The sequence below is a fragment of the Bos javanicus genome, chromosome 6, assembly GCF_032452875.1.
Source record: "Bos javanicus breed banteng chromosome 6, ARS-OSU_banteng_1.0, whole genome shotgun sequence".
NCBI classification, from domain to species: Eukaryota; Metazoa; Chordata; class Mammalia; order Artiodactyla; family Bovidae; genus Bos; species Bos javanicus.
Genome location: NC_083873.1, coordinates 57,576,486 through 57,591,353, shown reverse-complemented (window position 1 = coordinate 57,591,353; position 14,868 = coordinate 57,576,486). Strand labels below are relative to the sequence as shown.

General features: G+C 42.3%; 1 protein-coding gene and 1 pseudogene across 4 annotated transcripts in view; one reads left to right on the top strand and one right to left on the bottom strand.

Moving 5' to 3' along the window:
- Positions 1-14,868, bottom strand: part of TBC1D1 (TBC1 domain family member 1) — a 225,136-nt gene that overhangs the window by 168,330 nt on the left and 41,938 nt on the right. The gene's annotated exons all lie outside the window — the stretch shown is intronic.
- Positions 1,118-1,628, top strand: LOC133249448 (dynein light chain 1, cytoplasmic-like; annotated as a pseudogene).

The following is a 14,868-nucleotide window of genomic DNA, read 5'->3' as shown; positions in this document are numbered from 1 at the left end:
AAGGGAGGAGAGGAGGAAAATGATACATGGCTTGTCAGGAAATGTAAATCAAATGTCAAAATCGACCTTTTCAAAGTAATGATGAAGAAAAAGAAAAACATCAAACAATCTGTTCAGAACTTTTATGAAAAAGTGGTGTAGGGTAAAAAGCACAACAGGGTTTGTAGTCGGAAAAGCTCTTTTGGAATCTCCACTCTCTCCTTTTATTACTACCTTCTTGTGATGAGGTAAATTTCCTCCTTTCTAAAATGGTGATATAATTTATTACTTTAATGGTTGTGAGGGATAAAAGCGTCACCCAGTGTCATGGATCATATGTATTTGCCTCTTTCTCTCCTTTGGAAAGTAAGGGATGTGCCTGTTGTATGATGGGGCTGTGGCCATGGGGATTGCACAAAGGCAACAGCTGCTTGAGTTCTCCCAACCTCCAAAGGGAGTCTAAACATCCATTTGGTCAGCTTGGGCCTGCATACAAGGGAGAGAGGCAGTGATGCCAATAACACCAAGGACCAGGTGACAATAATCACTTTGGCTTCACTGTGGCAGGCATCGAGTGACCTCTCTGGGGGGAATTCATGACTGTACTCCCCCTTTCTCTAGATTAGTATTAATTAATATTAAGTAAATATTAAAACTGGTTGGCCCCCTTGAGAATACCATATGAAATTTATCTCATCAGAAGAACGTAGTAATAAAAGGAGAGCGTGGAGCTTCCAAAAGAGCTTTTCCGACTCCAAGGAGGAAAGGCACAGAAGGGAGGTACAGGGGAAAAAAAAAAAACATTTGGAGATTTCAAATGTGTTAAAGCACAGTGAGAATAATCTGCTGGAAACACATTCATTTACAAATATTTATTGAGCACCTATTTGGGCAAGATGCTGTGCAGGCTGTGAGGATATATCTATTAACGAAACAAACAAAAAAATCCCTGCCCTCACAAAACTTATATCCTAGTGAAGAAAGACAATGAACAAAACAATAAATGCACGGTAGATTAAAAGCTCACGAGAAGCACATGCTGTAAATTTTAATCTACACACATGAATAGAAAAAGAGGAGATGCGCCACGGCTTTGGTAGCGACCGCCTCTCTACGCGGGTGGGAGCTTCGCCAGCGCCCCCCACTCCCACCCCAGGAGACCGTTGCAGTCGGCCAGCCCCTGCACCTTGGTAACCATGTGTGACCAAAAGGCCGTAATCAAGAATGCCCATATGTCAGAGGAGATGCAACAGGACTCGGTGGAGTGTGCTACTCAGGCATTGGAAAAGTATAGAGAAGGACATTGCGGCCCATATCAAGAAGGAGTTTGACAAGAAGTACAACCCCACCTGGCACTGCATCGTGGGGAGGAACTTTGGTAGTTATGTGACACATGAAACCAAACACTTCATCTACTTCTACCTGGGCCAAGTGGCCATTCTCCTGTTCAAATCTGGTTAAGAGCATGGGTTGTGCCACACACCCAGTGATCCATCCAAAAACAAGGACTGCAGCCTAAATTCCAAATACCAGAGACTGCAGTCTTCAGCCTTGCCTAAGGGAACACCTCCATCTTTGAACCTTTATTGTGTTTTATACAGGGCATTTTCCGTACTAGTTTGTGGTTATAAAGCAATTAGTAAAACAAAAAAAGAAAAAGAGAAGGTGCTGGCCACACGACAAATAAAGGGCAAGGATTTTTGTGGAAAAGAGTGACAGTGGAAATTACACGCTGCAGACTAATACGAATTTATCATTCTGAAAAAGAGAAAGGAGAGAAGTGTGTATGTGCATTGGAACCTCTGGGTATTCTGAATTACCTTAAGGAGAAAATTGGGGGAGGGTGCACATTTCCAGCAGCAAGATGGAGAGGGCAATTTCTTTTTTACTTTTTATAATTTCTTAAATTTATCAGGTTACAAATGATTCTTAAATTCCTTGGGCTTTATAGTATTTTTCAAATAAATACAAAAATAGTTAAAGAGGGATGAATGAGTTCTGTATGTACTAACACAAAAATCAGTTTGCGATCCATAAAGTGGAAAATCTAAGTTACAGAGCTTTGTAACTTGTGATCACATGTATGTAATACATAGTTTTTTTATAATGGCAACTCCCGTTAGACAACTTATTTATCCCGCCGAAGTCTCAGTGACTCACCTCTGAGCCCTTCCCTTTTTTACCGCCCGCATACAGCATCACTAAGTAATGGCTTCTGTCTTGGAGTGGCATTCCAAATGTATCCCTTCTTTCCATTCCACAGCCTGTCGCTGTCCTAGGTCAGCTGTCATCACCTCTCACTTGAACAACTGCATAATAAATCTCCTTACTGGCCTCAGTACCTGCACCACAGACTAGATTTGCTTCTCAAAACATCAACCCTCCCTTGATTCTCCAATGACCACTGTGGATCAAGTCCAGTCTTGGCATGGCTTCCAACACTCTTCTAAATCTGGCCTATCCTACCAGCAGTAGGCAATGATTCCTGTCTAATAATGGTTTCCTCCACCCCTCTTTACTAGCAGAACCCTAATTTTGTGCAATTAATGAACAGAGACTCTTGATCTCAGGCTTAGCCCCAAGGGATATGCTATGGGTTGACACATAGCAGGCAATCCACTTTTTTTTTTTTTAACTAAACGAACAAATGGTATAAATCAACCATGTTTATACCATTCCTCTTCCCAAATGATTACAATTTTACAAGTCAACATGTAACCCTGTTCTGGCCAATGAGATACTACAAGTATGTCCCATCCTTCCTGTTTGGAACTCACTTGTGCAAAGAGCTACAGCAGCCATCTTGGAACCATGAGGTCACTGAGAATAAGGCTAAAAAAATCGACGTGCTAACTCTGGCAAAATGTAATGAGATGAAAGCTTACGTTATTGATGATATAGATCCAGTGACTCTGGAATTGCTTACCTCCAAATCCTGAGATAAAAGCCTGTGTTGGGACTTCCCTGGTGGTCCAGTGGTTGAGAATCTGCCCTTCAATGCCAGGGATGCAGGTTCAATCCCTGGTCAGGGAACTAAGATCCCACATGCTTCAAGGCATCTGAGCCTATGAGCTGCAACTAGAGCCCCAATGCCATGCTACAACTAAGACCCGTTGAATCCAAAAATAAATACATATATTTAAAAAATAAATAAATAAATAAAATTATAAAAAAAAAATAAAATAAAATAAAAGCCTGTGTTATTGATGATCCAGAGTGGTAGATCCAACCACTCTGAAACTGCTTACCTCCAAATTCTTATTAAAGGATATATCAAAATATCTTTATTGCCTAAATTGGACTTTAATATGCCTATGAATCACTTGGAAATATCATTAAAATGAAAATTCTGATTCAGTAGATTTGAGGTGGGGCCTGAGACTCTGCTTCAATAACAGACTCCCAGATGATGCTGCTTTCCAAGGACCACATTTAGAGAAATGAGGCTGTAAACTGCTACAGACTGGACACTCCATTACTTTTAGCTGGGTTGAAAGGTATGAATGCTAAATTTCAGCTAAATTACTTTTACCTGAACTTATCCTTACTGCCCACTGTCCCTCCCCACATCCAAGCTAACTACACTAACCATCCAAACTTCTCAACACATACGAAAAGCCTCCTGGGCCTGCCTCATGCTCATCCTTTACTTGAAGGAGCGCCTGTAGATTTTACCACTATTCCACCCATCAGCCTGGGTCACTTTTTTCACTCATTAATTTTATTTGCACTTACTCCCATATATGTTTCTCTAGGGTATTTTATTTCTCTAGGGTCTGGAGAAGGCAATGGCAACCCACTCCAGTGTTCTTGCCTGGAGAATCCCAGGGACAGGGGAGCCTGGTGGGCTGCCGTCTATGGGGTCGCACAGAGTTGGACACAACTGAAGCGACTTAGCAGCAGCAGCAGCAGCAGGGTCTTTTATTCAAGTAATTATTAAACAATTACAGCGACTTGTTAAATAGACAAGATGATTTTGAAAGACTTGAAATTTAATTGCAAAACTGTTGAATTCCCTGGTAGATTTTATATATTATATTATGGTTGTGTTCCATTTCAGTAGCGTGGAAATTAAAAACCACATAAACAGTGTTCTGTTGCCAGTAATGACATGCATGTGTCTCTCCTTGATTAACGTTTAATTGCACATGGCACTTCGACAAATTTTTTATCTTCTGATATTAATATGCATCAGCTTGAAACTGAGCTCATAAGAATTTTTCATGCTCACTCTCAGATTACAAACACCATCTCTCTCTTATCTCTCCAAGAAATTCCTACCTGATTCTATTTCATTAATTATCAATACGCTTTTCATAGCACCATGTATTTTTTAAAAATATTACTCTGAAATTTAACATTCATAACTTTCGGCCCATACTTGCCAGAAGAGGCCTCCACTGACTCGATTAGAATGCAAGTTATGTCGAGTGTCGGGATAGGAGAAGGCTGAAGGAGATGAGTACCGCAGCTGTCACAGACGGCACATCAATCAGCACATGACGGCTGCACACCATCAATCAGATGTGCTGATATGCTTTGATTTCCACTGTAAATGAGCATAATTTATCTGCCGCCCCAATCAAGCCAACACCATCACAAAATCTGTGCAAACAAGGACATCAGGGATAACTGAAAAAGCAGGACTCCAGAGATGGAGGTTTTTATTCAAATTCTACCAATGACTCTGCACAAGAATATCACCTTTCCCTTGCCCCTCACTACCCCGCTTCCCCCACCAAATCAGCAGAACTTAAAGTCACACATTGTAAAAGTGAAAATCCAAACTACTTTATGGGGACTTTCCTGGTGGTTCAGTGGCTAAGACTCTGCACTCCTAATGCAGGGGGTCTGGATTTGATTCCTGCTCAGGGCACTAGATCCCACATGCCATAACTAAGAGCTCAAATGCAGCAACTAAAGATCTTGCATACCACAGTGAAGATCAAAGATCCTGTGTGCCCCAACTAAGACCTGGAACACTCAAATAAAATTTTAAAAATAAATATTAATAAATAAATAAAACTACCCTGTGACATCCCCAACTGATTCAGCAAAGACCAAAACAAAAATCTCAAAGAACAGTGTGAGGACACTGGTATGAATAATCTCAGGGCCCCTGGTATGAGCTGGAAGCCACCAGGCGACAAGTAACCGCAGGCTCTGTGACAGTCTCAGCCTTGCCAACACTGCTAGCATTGTTGTTTTCCAGGTAAATCTTTCCTACCTTCCTCTTCCTTCAAATTCCACTACATTAATGGTGAACAGTTATAATCCAATGAAAGGATCATTCATAGTCTGAGAACTCTTAGGTATAATATGTAGATTTGTGTCCCGGCAGAGCAGGGTGGCATGGTAAAGTACATATCCATTATCATCTGAATCTGAACTTCATGTTAATATTCTGAAAGCTAAAACTCATAACTTACTGCCTTGCTTGTCCAGACAAAGACTGTGATCTCTTTCTAGATCTTCAGTACTTAACTGCTCTTGGACAAATACTATAACCACTTTACAGGTCCTAAGTGCTTTACTGAGCAGATACCCTGAGCTCTTTAAAATATTTATTTTGAACATCCCTTTCAAATACCCTTTTTGAAGTCTGTTAATTTATAACCATAAAGTCCACTTTCCCCTCTTGCTAAATGTCATTATATCTTGTCTTCTCTAGCTGAGGGTCATGAGGCCCTTCCCCGATTGCTGACCAAATAATTTGATATGTTTTGACATAGGAACGTATCTGTGAAACCAATGCAATTTACCAAATATTTCCATAACCCCCTTAAATTCTTGTGCCCCTTTGCAACCCATTCCTCCTTCTGCCCTATCCCCAAGCAACCACTAAACCACAGATTTGTTTTCTTCACTAAAGATTAGTTTGCATTTTGGGGGTTTTATATAAATGGAATGATAGAGCATATATTCTTTTTATCAGTGAGGGGAGAGCCTGTCTTATTCAGTAAATGATTTTGAGGTTTTCCACACTGCTATGTGCATCCTTTTTATTGTGAATAGCATTTTACTTGCCACCTGTTGATGGACATCCGGGTTGTTTTGAGTTTCTAGGCTGTTTTCCATTTTTGGCTATCACACACAAAGCTGCTAGGGGCATTGGTACACAAGGCTTTGTGGAGACATGTGTTTTTGTTCTCATGTAGATTCCTATTACTGTACTGAAAGTTTGCAAAAACCCGGTAGCACACTTGGCTTGTGGTTCGTGGGCTGAGAAGACAACTAGCTTTGGCAACACCACAACTTCCACTCCACACACCCTCTCCAGACAGCACTGGCCCCCTGCTCCCTCCACGGCTCCTGCTGCAGCCACAGCAACTCGACTTCCTCCTTCTGTGCCAATGCCTCTAATTCTTTTCCTTGACCCTTCAACGCCCTAGTCATGGTCTAGCCTCTCCCTGGCGAAATGACAGACCGGTTTCCTTCCTATTCAGACGAAACAAAGGGATTGTTTTAACAGATTCATATATGGGCTTTTCCAACGTTTCTAATCTATTTAGATTGGCTGTATAACAGTCAAGACACCAAAGCAAGCACCAGTTAAATTCAAAGTAAGATATCAAAGTGTATCACTTTCACCTATCTTTACGTTACCACTTTAACTGGCACCTTCTTTTAGAAAGCCAGTGTTTCTTGGCATAAACAAAATATTATGGCTTTGTGTCATATTTGTTCCAGCTTCACTGTAGACACGTTGGAAAATTATAATTTTAATGAAGGCCTGTCTTTGTTGTCAACACTCAAAATGTCCACGTTTCCAAATGAATCACAGCTGACTTTTTTTTTGGCTGCAATTCCAAGATGAAATTGTCTCACTGAATCCACATTTAAAAATTTCAGCCCATATCTGTTCACCAGATTCTATCCAAAAGACCTAAAATGTATGCCATTTCACAACTGTGAAATAGAACTGCTACCAGTTTAGGTACCAATATAGCACCTAAGTTTAAACTTACATAAAGGCTTTGTATGGGAATCCTGGATGTCACATTATAATCTTTTGGTATCTGTTCCCTTTTGCGTAGAAACACTGTGGACTGCTTGGTAAGGAAGAAGCATAAGGCAGGGTTCAAAAATTACATACGTAATCTTTTGTAGCAGTAAACCTATGACAACACAGAGCAAAGCAGGCTGGACCAGGGTGCTGGCTTTTGCTCCTAGGTTCTTCCGAGACCACACTGAATACTAGCCCAAGGCTTTACTTTGGGACCAAACTCGATGACCAATTTGGGTCAGCCATGCAACAACCTGAGATATATTTATTAAGATGCACTTAAGTATTTTATTTCGTTTACAATTTTAACATATTTTTTCATGTATTTCTTACAAGTAAGATTTTAAAAAACCAGTCTCACTTTGTTAAAATTCAAATCACTTATTTGAGCCCCAATTCTCTGTCTTTGTGTGTAACTGTCTGACATATAAAAGTCTTAGTTTTGCTTGGCCAACCCCTTCCTGGAGTTATGGACCAGTCAACCACCAACCCAACAAGGAAAATTAACAGCTACATGCCCAGAGTAACTTCCCTAGAGGTCAGTTGAGAATGGGTTGGTTCTAGAACTTTGCTTCTTTAAAATCAGCAAAATACTATTTCAGATAATTTGGGTTTTGGGTTTTTTTAGACAAAATTTAATTTTTTCTTTTTTCCAACTATATTGAATATAACTTACATACAACATTGTATGTTTAAGGTATACAAATGATTTCAATATAGATAGATAGATAGATAAATGATTACTACAATAAGTTTAGTTAAGACCCATCAAAATTTTTGTTTTCTTAAGAACAGAATACTCTGCAAGCGACATCCTAAACAGGAAGACGTTCCTTTGGCCCTCAAATTGAGACAGGCTGGGACCTGGGACCCCATGCTTCAATGCTGCAGTGCTTGCACCTGGACACATCTCCCCACCAGCGACAAAATACAAAGAAACTGTACGGAACTGTTACAGCCCATAACTGCAGGCATGGGCTATTAGGGCAAATTCTGGACGAAAGATACAAAGAGACCAAAAAGCCCAACAGCCACTTCTGAAGAGCTTGGAGCAAAGCAGGCTACTTACTCTGCATGCCCCCTGCACATAACACCACCTAAGAGGTGGACAAAACACCCAAGGCAGCCCTCCAGCCCGACCCCTGGACACACCCTACCCTCTGCCCATATAAGGAACCAGCTTGCTCCCCACAGTAAGAAAACAAGCAAGGGAACCTATTGTTTCTTCTCCTTCCCTCTGAAGCTGGGGCCCCAATAAACCTTCGCTGAATTTCTTGTCTGGCCTCTAATCAACTTGTATTGATTAAGAAGGCCAAGAACCCTGGTGAGTAACAAAACTTGGTCAAAAGCAGGAGTACCTTCTCTCCAACAAAGCCCAAATTTTGCTTACCCACCAAAATGACACACCCCATTACATCCCTGATTCCTCCCAAGCAAGAAATATTCCCAGTAATAACTAACTAAGCACAAGCAAAGCAAACTACTTACCCTTCATTAGGCAGGTAGCCCCTCTCCAGGAATATGAATGCACAGCAATGCCACGTAACCCAGACTAAGAGTCCAAGTAAAAAATATCTGACTATAAGCTTTACATGTAAATTCTAAGCAACTTCATAATGATGAAGTCCAACCCTGTACAGTTTAAGAAACAATTCTGATCCAAGAAGTCTCTTGAAGAAGAACCTATTTCCAACTGATAAGTGTGGTTATATCTTGGTATAGAATGGGGATTGGGAAGTAGAGGGACTTAACACTTTATACTTTACCCATATCTGAATTATTTGAAATTTTATAATTAGCATTTATTATAATTAAATGTTTTAAATGAAAAAATACTTTCCTTGGTTCTGAATTTTTTTCTCCAGCCCTCCCATATTGGACATAAAGCATTTTTAGGCTGCCTAGCATCAAATGACTGTTTTATTTAGGGAGAAATTCTCAAATAGGTGGCAGCATGGCCCCCTCTGCTGACGGGGGATAAATATTCACACTCTCTCCCTTTCTGGCAATCAACGTTGGCTCTGCCAGACAACCACTCCTGTCTGGGATCTGAACCTCGAAGGGGTAAATTCAGGTCATAGGGTCAGTGAGATCGACTCATAAGGAGGGCAGTGTCACTGAAGTCCAGCGGGGCCACAGCTCACAGCCAGTGGTGGGAGTGTGGCGGACACTGGCTTCTGGTAGCAGGGGTGTCAGAGTGGTGTCCTTAGCAAGTATTCCTGTGCTACAACCTCGGCCATGGTCCCGCCTGCCTGGCTCCCCTTGGTTGCTGCTCATTTGTGAGGCTGGATTATCTTGGTCTTTATGTTGATTCTGAGAACTACCCTATATCCTTTCAATAAATTCTTTTTCTGCTTATGTCAGCCAGGGTTGATTCCTGGAGCCAAGAATTGTGACCCAGAATTTGTCCATTCATTCAGCCAATAAAGTATTTTATTTTTCCCTTTTTTTTTTTGGTCATGCCACACAGCTTGTGGGATCTTAGTTGCCAGACCAGGGACCACACCCGTGCCCCCTGCAGTGGAAGTGTGGAGCCCTAACCATTAGACCACCAGGGAAGTTCCCCAACAAAGTATTTAACTGCCTAATATGTGCCCAATACTGTTCTAGGCACAGGGATTCTGCTGTGAACAAAATTAAAATCCATTCGCTCAAGGAGGTTATAGCCCAGAGGATCTCATTTCTTCTTGGCCCTGACCTTCCTTTGCCTTTCTCTGGAAGCCTGTTTTAATTTGATACTACCCCTCTAGCCCTAAGCCAAGCCAAGCCAAGCTGGTTTTTCTCAGTTTCCTTTGACATTAAGAAGCAAGGACATTTTCATGTCCTCCTGGCCTTGCTCTTGAGTTCAGGCCAGAACTATGGTTTTGACACCGCGCTCAGTCATTCATGGTCATTTCATACGCATCTGCCAGCACCTAGACTATTTGAGACACTCTGCTAGGAGTTGAGTCACAATGTTGAAGCAGTCACTGCCCTGAGAGACATTACAGTGAGGCAGCAAAGAGAGACAACAGACATTTCAGGAAGCTATAAAGGGTGATGTGCGCCAGGGAAAAGAAAGCCTGCTGCCCCAGAATATACAACAGGAACACCTTACCTGCTTTAGGAGGCAGCCAGGGAAGGCTTCCTGGGGGAAGTGAGTTTTAAGCTGAGACATGAGGGATGATTTAAAGTCAGACAGCTGAAGAGGATAGAGAGCAGAACAGTCAGAAGGAACAACAGGGACCTCCCTGGGGGTCCAGTGGCTAAGACCCCACCCTCCCAATGCAGGGGGCAAGGGTTCAATTCCTCATCAGGGAGCTAGATCCCACATGCTGCAAGTAAGACCTGGTGTGGCCAAATAAATAAATAATTTTTTAAAAGAAGGAACAACACATGCAATATACCAGAAGCAAGAGAGGGCACAGCATGTAGAGAAAATGGAAGGAGTTCAGTGCGGTGGGGACAAGAAACATAGGCACTTGTGAGGGAGGGACAGTGGATAAGGTGAGGCTGGAGAGGCAGATAAAGAGCCTTCCTGGCACTCCACTCCCAGAACAATCAGAAGCCATCTGCTGAGGAGCTCAAGCAGAGGTGGCAACAGAAGGGTGTATTATCGGTTCTGCAAATTAGAAAGATCACCGCATGTCAGGTGGAATGAACTGGGGAGGGGAAATACAGAGACATCAGGATTATTTTAGAGCTCACCAAGAGTTCAGAATAGAAAAACTATACTCCAGGTGGCACAGTGGTAAAGAATCCGCCTGCCAATGCAGGAGATGCAGGAGATGCCAGTTTGGTCCATGGGTTGGGAAGATCCCCTGGAGAAGGAAATGGCAACCCACTCCAGTATCATTGCCTGGAAAATTCCATGGACAGAGGATCCTGGTGGGCTATAGTCCATGGGGTCTCAAAGAGTTAAGACACAACTGAGTGACTGAGCATGCATGTAAGAACTAGTAGGGGCAGGAGAGATGAAAAGAAGCAGGAATAGTAAGGGACATGTATTGGGTACAGTCAAAAAGATTTTCTGAGTGGTGGGTGGATATGAGGTGAATAAGGAAAGAGAGGAGTCACAGATGACACCTAGGTGTCTGATTTGTGTAGCCAGGTGGACAGGAGGCCTTCAACCAAAAACAAACAAAATGCTGAAGAGGAAATGACTTTAGTTTGCTTGCTCATGTTCAAAGTGACCAAGGAGAACTGCCTGATTGGCAGCCACAGATGTGGGCCTAGATTTCAGTGCAGAGATACGAGATAGAGGACGGGAGCTAGGATCACATGGGCAATGACTGAGGTCTGGGAGTAGTGAGACGCCCCTGCGGTTGATATAGTCATGGGGTGGGCTGTATTATTCTTATAAAGATTCACTGCCCCTTCCTGGGGGGAGATTCAATATTGCTATCTTGCTGTTGCCACATGACTTGTTTTGACCAATGATATGCAAGTGAAATGACATAGATCACCTCCTTCTGTACAGAAAGCTGACCTTTAAGGTCAGCGCAGTTTTCTCCATGAGGCTTCCCAGGTGGCGCTAGTGGTAAAGAATCCGCCTGCCAATGCAGGAGACACAGGAGACCTGAGTTCTATTCCTGGGTCCGGAACATTCCCTGGAGGAGGGCATGGCAACCCACTCCAGTATTCTTGCCTGGAAAATCCCATGGACAGAAGAGCCTTGTGGGCTGCAGTCCATAGTGTCACATAGAGTCGGACATGACTGAAGCGGCACGCATGCGTGCAGGGTTCTCCATAGTTTATTTTCTATCTGCTATGATGAGCAGCAACATTCCTGAGAGGGCTGCACGATCAGCCTGGACCTCAGAATAAAGATTTCTAGTAACCAAGTGATAGGTAATTCATAATGAATACATAGCTAGAACAAGAAATAAGTGTTGTTATAAGGTACTGAGATTTGTTTGTTACTGCAGCAAAACCAAACCTACTCTGACTGATACAGGTGGGAAGAGAAGCAAGCAGGTCTGTGGCAGAAACCTGCAGAAAAGCAACATTTATCAGCCGATAAAGTGGAGCCTACAGAGAAAGCCCACTCTTGCCCTAGCTTCTGACTCACAGAAACCTCTGCAAATTAACTCTTGCATTCACCTCTGGCTTACCTTGTTTTTGGTCTTTGGCCTGGGGGTCATCTGGGCAGCCTGATGTCCATTTGCTCCTGGCACAGGCCCAGGGACACCTTGCACTGTGGTGTCCATGCCTCTTCTGACTCATCCTGAGCTTCTGGGCTTGATTCCTGGATGTGACTCCAGACCAACAGCTGTTCTGCCAGTTGACCTTTCCAGGTTCCAATCAGTCTGATTCTTGTCTTCTCACTCACATTGCCTGCCCCCTGCCCCCGACTGCACCACCCCGCACAAACTGACATGTGTAAGTGTCTTCATTTACACTGAGCACATGCAACACGGGCGACTTCTGCTCTTCTTTGACCTGGGACAGGCTCTTCCACAGGCCGCCCTGCTCTCCCACCTTCTAGGCTCCTTTTACCATGGATCAGGATTGAGAGTGCCACCATCTATTTAGAAGCCCTTTTTCCCAAATGAATAGGACTATGCCACTTCTGTGGTTTTGGTCCAGTCCTCAAACCAGAGGTAACCAGTTTGCCAGGACAATTATGATCAGCATTAAGGTCAAGATAGAGAAACATATCTACCTTTTCTTAAGTTTACCCATTGTTCAACGTTTTGTACATTTTGTTCACAACATTAGCTACTAACATTTATTGAAAGTTTATTTGGAGACTTCCCTGGTGGCCCCAGTACTCTTGTCTGGAAAATCCCATGGATAGAAGAGCCTGGCAGGCTATAGTCCATAGGGTCGCAAAGAGTTGGACATGACTAAGCACGAACACTGGCACTGCCTAGAGGCCCAGTGGTAAAGAATGCATCTTGCAAAGCAGGGGACGCAGGTTTGACCCCTGGTCAGGGACTATGATCCCACAGGCTGCAAAGTAACTAAGCCCACACACCACAATTACTGAGTCCGCAAGCCACAACTTGAGAGTCCATGCACCACAACTTATTAGATGGCAGACAATGTGCTAAATATTTAACATACCATTTATTTTGTTTCTCACAGTCAGTCTAAGCATAGTATTATTTTTTCTATTTTACAAGTGGTAAAACAGGTTTTAAAAGTTCACATATTTGCCTGAGAAAATACAGCCAATACCAGTAGGGTTGAAAGTTTGCCTAACTCCTGAGTCCTTGTTTTCTACTCTTCTACTATATGTGTGTGTGTTGAGATATATATGTATGTGTGTGTGTATTTACTGGCGTGTGTGTGTATGTGTATATATGTGTGTGTGTGTATATGTATATACACACACACACATATGGTGGTGATGGTTTAGTCACTAAGTTATGTCCTACTCTACTCTTGCAACCCCATGGACTGTAGCCCACCAGGCTCTTCTGTCCAAGGGATTCCCCAGGCAAGAATACTGAAGTGGGTCACTATTTCCTTCTCCAGGGGATCTTCCCAATCCAGGGGCTGAACCGAGGTCTGCTGCATTGCAGACTGATTCTTTACTAACTGAGTCACCAAGGAAGCCTACATATGTATAATGTGTATGTATATGTACACATATATACGTATGTGAGTCTACTGGCATATATGTGTATGTTTATTATAAATGTGGGCTTCCCTGGTGGCTCAGAGGTTAAAGCGTCTGCCTGCAATGTGGGAGACCCGGGTTCGATCCCTGGGTTGGGAAGATCCCCTGGAGAAGGAAATGGTAACCCACTCCACTATTCTTGCCTGGTGAATCCCATGGACGGAGAAGCCTGGTAGGCTACAGTCCATGGGGTTGCAAAGAGTCGGACATGACTGAACAACTTCACCTTCACCTTCATAGATAAATATGTGTAAGGATGTGTATATATACATGTAGGTGTGCATATAACTATATGTGTATATATGTTTATGTGTGTTCATGAGTATATACATGTGTGTATATCTATCTATAGGTATAAAAATCTTCCAAGCTCAGGTTAGAAAGTATGGAAGGTAATATATTGTGTTTTAACCACCTGGTATAACACCCAGTACAATATAATATTTCAATAGAAGTTTTAACTCTTAAATTTATTATGTTTTGAGTTTCTTAAATAAACTCTTTTCAAATTATATTTTACACTAAAGTCATTTAGAAATTGTTTTCTGAGAGCAGGAAGCCAGGAGTACTGGGTTCCAGTCCTGGCTCTGCCGCTGTCTGGCAGCACATAGCTTCTCTGAGTCAAAGTTTCCTATCTGTAGATTTCCCTGGCAGTCCAGTGGTTAAGACTCTGTTCTCCCAATGCAGGGGGTATGGGTTCAATCCCTGATCAGGGTAGTAAGATCTCACACACTGCATGGCAAAAAAAAAGTACTAAAAGTGCCTAAAAACAAAATCAAATGACAAAGTTCCCTATCTACAAAATGAAGGAGTTTGACTTGATGCCTTATCAGGGTTGTTCCTGCTCAGAAGACTTAAAATGTCAAATCAAATCACTTTTAAAAGAATAGCTTTATATTTAAAGTAGATTTGATGTTCTAGAGCCTTTTTTCCATCCTAAAAGCCTTGTAAACTTATTTTCCCCAAGTATCAATGAGAATAATAAAAGTTGATTTCATATGACCTCCAGTTTAACGAATGCACTAAAACAGTACGATTATGAAACATCATTGGTAATTCTTAGTGTCCCACATCAATTAAAAGCTCAGAAATGGAAAAGACTGCATATTCTCTCTACGTTTAGTGGGTTAGATAGACAATGCACCATGAAAGGAATCAGTTATAGAGATCCGACAGAAGCTATTTCTGTAAAGGGCAAACTAAGGTCCAGTCTCAACATATCCTTTGGAAATGCCTGGGAGTTAGGTTCCAGAGACCTCACCGAAGATTCAACTGT